This window comes from Micromesistius poutassou, assembly GCF_964030765.1.
Source record: "Micromesistius poutassou genome assembly, contig: SCAFFOLD_5865, whole genome shotgun sequence".
Classification (NCBI taxonomy): Eukaryota; Metazoa; Chordata; class Actinopteri; order Gadiformes; family Gadidae; genus Micromesistius; species Micromesistius poutassou.
In genome coordinates, this window is record NW_028177250.1 from 1 (window position 1) to 7,500 (window position 7,500).

Sequence of the window (7,500 nt, forward strand, 5' to 3'; positions counted from 1 at the left end):
CTCCTTGAGGCTCCTTGAGGCTCCTTGAGGCTCCTTGAGGCTCCTTGAGGCTCACTGAGGCTCACTGAGGCTCCTTGAGGCTCCTTGAGGCTCCTTGAGGCTCCTTGAGGCTCACTGAGGCTCACTGAGGCTCTCACTGAGGCTCCTTGAGGCTCACTGAGGCTCACTGAGGCTCACTGAGGCTCCTTGAGGCTCCTTGAGGCTCCCTGAGGCCTCTCGCTGAGGCTGCGTACCTCCACCAGCATCTTGAGGGCGTGTGATCCTCTGGAAGGGCAGGATGAGGAAGGAGGTGAGAGGCAGCCTCTGGCACACCGCGTCCTCCTCCAGACGGGCCAAGATTCCCGGGAAGCGAGCGTTCTCCAGCCTGGGGGAGGAAGCCACGGGAGATAAGAACGTGTTATATAATGATCCTAGATTATAGATAATTGTTAAATGGAATCCATACTAATGTTGTATAACTATTGGGGCGGTCCTTGTAATTTCCATAAAATAATGACATAAACATGTACATGCACATATATTCTGCCTTTTTATTGTAATGATCTCTCTGCCGTTGCCCATACAAAGCCCTGAGTCGCCTGCTGTTCAAAATGGGCTTTATAAATAAAACGGATTGAAAATAGATTGACACGTCCGTGTTGTTATGTGATGTTGTTATGACAACACTTATCCTCATCTGTAGATGGATGATGGACTCTGCGTTCACTGCCTTTTAGGAGTAGAGTTAAATAGTCAATGTGTCAATGTCAATTTATTTATATAGCGCATTTACAGACGGCTTAGCCGCACCAAAGTGCTTCACAATAAAGTGCAATTAGTAAATACAGGAAGGCACAAAAACAAAAAGGACTACAGTTCAAATAAATTAAGAAATGCAGAAAAAGAGGAACATTTAAAAACTAAACACTGGCGCATAAAGGGAGACACTAGCCAAAGGCAAATAGTGTCTGGGTGGCCTGTGATTACATTTGAATCTTGTCCTGGTAAACGCAACCAGACTGTAATCGCGATCGAAAAACCAGCCAGAAAAACCAGCCCTCACTCCTCGCAGACCGCCTGAGAGCGAGACAGACGTCCATAATTAATTGAATTTATAAAGCGCTTTTCTAGACACTCAACGACGCTTTCACAGTGAAAGGGGGGGGACCTCACTAACCACCACCGGTGTGTGCAGCACCCACTGGGTGATGCACGGCAGCCAGTCGGCGGCAGAACGCTCACCACACACCAGCTGGAGGTGGAGAGTGAGGGAGTTAATGGATCAGCCAATCATATATATAGGGGGGTGATTAGGGGGCCAGGTTGAATGAGCCTGGTTGGTCAGTCTGACCCAGGACACCGGGGGGATCCCCTACTCTTTGTGATAAGTGCCCCTGGATCTTTTATGACCTCAGTGAGTCAGGACCTCGGTTTTACGTCTCCTCCGAAGGACGGCCATGGCGACACCGCGGGTACGGGGCTGATCTGCGTGTGAGCGTGTACACACAACGTGTACAGCGGCTTTTACGAACGCGGACTATAGACCAGGTGTTTGTGTCGTCACGGTGCACACGGGGAGGCTCCGGCTTACAGCAGCCGCTGGTAGGTCTGCTCCTGATAGGCCTGGTTGGTGACGTAGGGCAGGTAGACCCGGCGCAGCGCCGGGCCGTGGTCCAGCACGATGTCGCACACGTCGAAGCGCAGGATGTCCTGCTCCAGGCGCCGCTCCAGGGCCTGCAGGAACCTGGAGGGAGGGACGGAGGATCAGGACGCGTGGGGGACAGTAAGTAAGACAGTAAGTAAGTAAGTAAGTAAGTAAGTAAGTAAGTAAGTAAGTAAGTAAGCACATTTACACACAGCATACACTGACCAAAGTGCTGTACAATGTCAATAAATAAAAACAAATAGTAAAAAGAAAAGAAATATATATATGTGTATATATATATATATATAATACAATAAAAATACAACAATACAATTGGACCAGAAGTCCTCATATGAATACAGAACACAATACAGTGGTAGACAACGGTGGTAATGTCGTACACACATCAGAGAACAACAAGTGGAAGACGTTCATCGGGGCTGCAGGTGAGATCTGAGCGTTGTAGAGCAGAAGAGAGTAAAGAACTAGGGCTGCTCGATTATGGACAAAAAAATCATAATCATGATTATTTTGGTCAATATTGAAATCTCGATTATTCAAACGATTATTTTGAAAACATGATGCATTTATTCATAATTTCTCTCCAAAAAAAACACTTTGTAAATGAGAACTTCGAAATTTCCCCTTAAAAATATACACAGAATGGTCAAATAGAAAATAAAGTCCAGATATGAATCCAGCTGTTCTGCAACAGTTTCAACTCGATTATATTAGTTTGGTGATCGTTTGAAATCGAAATCGAAATTCGATTAATCGCCCAGCCCTAGCAAGAACATAAACTTTGCACCCTTCCCCTCAACAGGTATTCTCACAGCCTCATTTCACCTCCTAACAGCTGACGGATGGCGATGCCGTTTGGAACAAATGAGAACCAAACTGTAGTGACTAATCTTATCGACAACTCCTTCAATGGCTTCAATGAAATGCTAAAAAAAACATTCCCGGCGACCTCTGTGAAGAGGAGATGAGGTCGAGAGGGAGGGAGCCCACAGCGTCACAACACAGCGGCGGCCGTCGCGTTCACTTCACCTCTCACTGACATCTTTGACTTCGGGCAGCTTGGAGAAGAGCCACTGCTTGTCCTGCACGCCCAGGCACTCGGCCAGCTCCGGGGACGTCATGAAGTGGTCCACCGCGATGCTCAGACTGCGGATGTACGACGCCTCCGACGTCACCAGCTCAAACTTGGCCTGCGTTTCAAAAAGGAAATGAAAAAAGAAGAATTGGGGTTTTTGAATAAAGATTGGGATGTTAGGGGGGGGGCTCCCCGGTGGCGCACTGAGCTAAGGCGCGTACCATATATTAGGCACAGTCCTAATCGCAGAGACCCAGGATCGAATCCGACCTGGGTCATTTACTGCATGTCCTCCCCTCTGTCTTCCACACTTTCCTCTCTGGCTCTCTCTATAATAAAGCTAAAAAATAAATCTTAAAAAAAAAAGATTGAGATGTTCAGGGTCTAGTTGTGAGAAAGGAGCTGAACCCTGAATCCTGTGAAAAGTGACACGCAACCGAAATGAAAGTTAGTTAATGCGTGAACATATCACGGCCATCCTTGGGCCACAGGGCAAATGAATCAAACTAAAAACGAATTTGTCCTTTGAACGTCCTTTGAGCGTTCACCTCTTGCAGTTTCCTCTCCTCGTTGCTGAAGTTGTCCAGCTGGCCGCTGGTGCGGACGTCGGGGATGTCCTGCCACAGGGCGAAGGCGGAGCCCCGCGACGAGCGGAAGGAGCTGGAGGGAGACAGGTTGGAGGGAGACGGGCAGCCGTCCGACCCCTCTCCCTTCAGCTCCTCCTCCGGGCCCGGCTCCTTCCCCTGCTGCCTCTGGATCTCCCGGTTGATGGCCACGTCGCTGTACTCCTGGTACAGGATCGCTGGAGGAGGAGGGGCGACAGACAGACAGACAGACAGACAGACAGACAGACAACAGCGACGGTCAGGAGCTGAACGAGGAAAGGACGCTGGAAGGCGAGCGTTGGGGAGTGTGAGTGCGACGGCTCGTGTGACGTACAGCTCGGCAGAAACCGCGATAAGCGCTTGGAGCTGGCCACCGTGGACGGCGTGCCCAAGTCCTCCTCGATGGACTTCTTTCGCATCCTGTTGGGAATCGTCGTGCTGTAGAGGGAGAAAAAAACACCGAATCAGACGCACCGTTCCCATGTTTTACAGACCATGATTCGTGCTTCCACTGGTTTGCCCTTTGCCCGTCGTGACCCACCCCAGCTTGGTGCTCCAGCGCTGCAGCAGCATGCCGGGGTCCGCGTTGGCCGGGGAGGGCGGGGCCCCCACGGGCCCCTGAGGAGCGCTGTCGCCGGGGCCCCCCGGGCTGCGCTGCCTCGCGGTGCTCTTAGCTGGAGACAGGCCCACAGAGAGAGGGGTCAAGGGTCAAGGTGAAGGCAGGTGGACAAAAGTATTCATATTTACTCCAACTTTCATTCTCAGGGCGCGCTCACACCGGGCCGTCTGTACCCGGGTACGTCTGCCCCCTAGAGTCTAGATGGTTTGGCGTTAGGTCTGGCCTCAGTACACGTCACAGGAGAGGTGTGCTCAGGCCACGCTACAGACGCTAATGAGCCGACACCTGAGCTGGATGACAAGAGAGACAAGAGGCAACCGTTGCCTAGTGTGAGCACAGGCCAGCGGCACAGTGGGGGGGGGGGGGGGGGGGCAATCGTACTGGAGTTACGGTACAGGGACACTCTGCCCAGTGTGAGTGCGCCCTCAGAGAGATTTTAAGCCTTTTTTTGTGCTCCAGCATCACTGACACCGGAATGACTTCCATAGCTAGTGACACGTCTGAATTAAAAGAGCGACGGAAAACATTTACTTAAAAGAAAACGGAGGGACTGCGTCAACCCCTGCCCGAGTACAGCCCGCTTCGGATGAATGGAAATGACACAGTAACGCCAAATGAGTGAGTGAGTGAAAGATAACGGGTTACTCGGCTTGTAGCTGCATCCTGGGGGGGGGGGGGGGGGTCTAGAGTTATGTCACTTGGGTTTGACTTCCTGCCCTGCCTCCCAACAGCTACTTACGGTCTGGGTGGGGCGGCGGGGGCGGGGGGCAGCAGCCGGGGCTCTGTCTGTCCCTGGAGGCGACCCGGGCAGACAGAGACTTCCCCAGCTTCAGGGCGAAGGAGCCCTTCCTCTGGGACAGCTGCAGTCTGGAGATGAGCTCCGACGCCGAGAAGCGCCGGTGCTCGTGGTCCACCTGGCGCGACGGGGGCAAAGAGTTCCGCCCCGCGGGGGGGGGTGTCAACGCGCCCTCCGCCGGCCCGCAGCCCTCCAGGGAGCCCGCCGGCTCCGGGTCCTCCTCCTCCGTGATGTGAAGGGGCTCGTCCGGCGCGTCGAAGGCGTCCGGGCCGTCGGCGGAGCGGCGGGGGGGGGGCGGGGGCGGCGTCCACGGCAGCCTCGGGCCGCGGAGGAGGAGGAGGAGGACGGCGGCGGCTTCCTGTCTCCGGCAGAGGAGAGGCTTCACTCGGGTCCTCCTCCAGAAAGCAACGAAAGGTTCCTGGGAAGATGTAGTCCCCGTCCACCGGGCTGCCCAGAGACTCGTCGCTTGTGCTGTCTGGTGAATAAACGCGCATTTTCCGCCCTGGAACAAAAGAGAGCGACACATTAGTGTTAGGTGTGTGCGTGTAAAAGTTACGTGTAAGTAAGTACCCTGACGATGTAACCAGCCGGGACATCACCGCCGCCTCGGGGTGGCTCATGTTTGTCATTCCTGTGAAGGCGATGCGTACATATCTTCTGTCCTAACGGATCATGGATGCTCAGAACTCACGGATGCTCTTCTCCCTCAGGGAGCCCTGTGACAGCCGTCTCTGGGGCTGACTCGACTCCGGGCTCTGGCAGCCGGAGCCCTCGGGGGCCGAGGCGGGGTGGGCGGGGGAGGAGGGGGTCAGACGCCCCTCGGCACGGGGCCCGCCGCCGGGCCCCGTGCCGAGGGAGGAGGCCAGCGGGACCGGCAGGGGCAGGCTGAGGGCCGTCTGCAGGGGGCGGCGGCACCCCCCCCGGGTCACAGCCGGCGGCCGCTCCGTCTCTCTCTCGTCGTCCGTCGACGTCTCTGTGACGGCGGCGCCGGAGCGCCCGTTGAGCTCGTCTCCGCACTCCGGAGGCGTGGAGCCCACGGTGCTCCGGAGATCCAGCAGGGAGCGTTTGAGTCCGTTGAGGGGGGCCAGGGGGGTGGTGGAGAGGGGGGCTAGGGGGGTGGTGGAGAGGGGGGCCAGGGGGGTGGTGGAGAGGGGGGCCAGGGGGGTGGTGGAGAGGGGGGCCAGGGGGGTGGAGGGGGGGGCCAGCGGGGCGGTGGAGAGGGGGGCCAGGGGGGCGGTGGAGAGGGGGGCCAGCGGGGCGGTGGAGAGGGGGGCCAGAGGGGTGGTGGAGATGGGGGCCAGGGGGGTGGAGAGGGGGGGGGCCAGCGGGGCGGTGGAGAGGGGGGCGGTGTCCTGCGTCTCCCCGCCGGGCCGGGCGCCGCCCGGGGGGGGGCCGTGGAGCCTGGCGGTCAGCGGCTGCTGCAGCTCGATGAAGGCCAGCGTCTCCTGCCGGCACACGGCCACGTGCTTCTGGTGGCACGGCCGCACACACAGGGGCCTGCCGTCGCGGCCCTCGCCCAGGGCCTGGGCGTCGCCGGAGCCCGGGATCCACATGGCTCCGGGGTCCTCCACTCGGCGGTGGAAGGCGTTGACGTGGCGCTGGAAGTCAGGAAGAAGAGGGGCGAGTCCATACCCGGGTAGCATGGCCGAAGGAAGTCATGGGTGCTGCTGGGAGGGAGAGACACGGTGAGACGGGAACGCACGGTGAGAGGAGAGCGTGTACAGGATGTCGTTTCAAGCAGACTTACGCCGTTTCTCAAGTCGCGTTCTCGTGCGTACTCGTGTGTACTTGCGTTCTCGGTAAACGTCATCAGTGGTAGCCCCAAGCACTGTTCCAATTCCAAGTACGCGAGAACGCGAGTACTGTCGTAAAACCCGTGTGTGTTCTCGATGCGTTCTCGATGAGGCCGTTCCACCGAGGACGCATCGGAGGTGACTCGTGTGGACTCGGGACCGTTAAATATCCCAGGATGCATCATCGAGTCCGCTGCTGTTCCAATTGCAGAGTGCGTACTCGCGTTCTCGGAAGTCTGTACTTGAAAGTCTGGACTTGCCAAGTACGTACTTCCAAGTCCGCGAGTACGTAGTCCGCGTACTTGGTATTGAGAAACGGCTATAAATAGTCTCCTGTTTTAATACCTTTCTTACCCTGAATGCACCTTGCTTCTTGATTATCAAATTATTCTCAAACTGGAATATTACAACGTCGGCGTGTAGATGCTCAAATGTGTTCAGAGTGTAAACCCCCGTTTGTCAATAGACCAGTGCGTCAGTAGTATGTCCCGTAATGTCCATGAATACTTTTCTAGTTTTAGGTGGAGGAGGGAAATACGTTGTTGGCTCAGACTCCCCACAGCTTACACACGAGGATCATGACCGACTGGAATGTTCCAGATGGGGATAAAGCTATAGCTGCCTCCATGTTTCTTTTTGCCATTACAGCAGCAGGCCACTTATCTGGCAATTTGATACGGGCGACTGGACAGAACCCGGTCTTAGCAGCTTGGCTTAGTGTCACCAGAGGATTCCCTGGACCTGTTCAAGTGTTGCACAGTAGCGACCAGTTAAACAGAACAGAGGACCCATTGTTAATATACTATAGGCTGCGGTGTACAGGAACCACGCAAACACTGGAACCACGTTACACAGTACAGGAACCACGTTACACAGTACAGGAACCACGTTACACAGTACAGGAACCACGCTACACAGTACAGGAACCACGTTACACAGTACAGGAACCACGTTACACAGTACAGGA

The 7,500-nt window shown here is 55.5% G+C and overlaps 1 pseudogene across 1 annotated transcript; it reads right to left on the reverse strand.

Moving 5' to 3' along the window:
- Positions 1-177: 177 nt before the first annotated feature.
- LOC311376631 lies at positions 178-6,398 on the reverse strand (annotated as a pseudogene). The gene is made up of 9 exons (XR_014684302.1): positions 6,086-6,398; positions 5,432-5,848; positions 4,684-5,242; positions 3,867-3,999; positions 3,660-3,763; positions 3,269-3,522; positions 2,675-2,835; positions 1,571-1,723; positions 178-364 (listed from the first exon to the last, which is right to left on the reverse strand). The product of XR_014684302.1 is annotated as an uncharacterized misc_RNA (transcript).
- Positions 6,399-7,500: the final 1,102 nt, after the last annotated feature.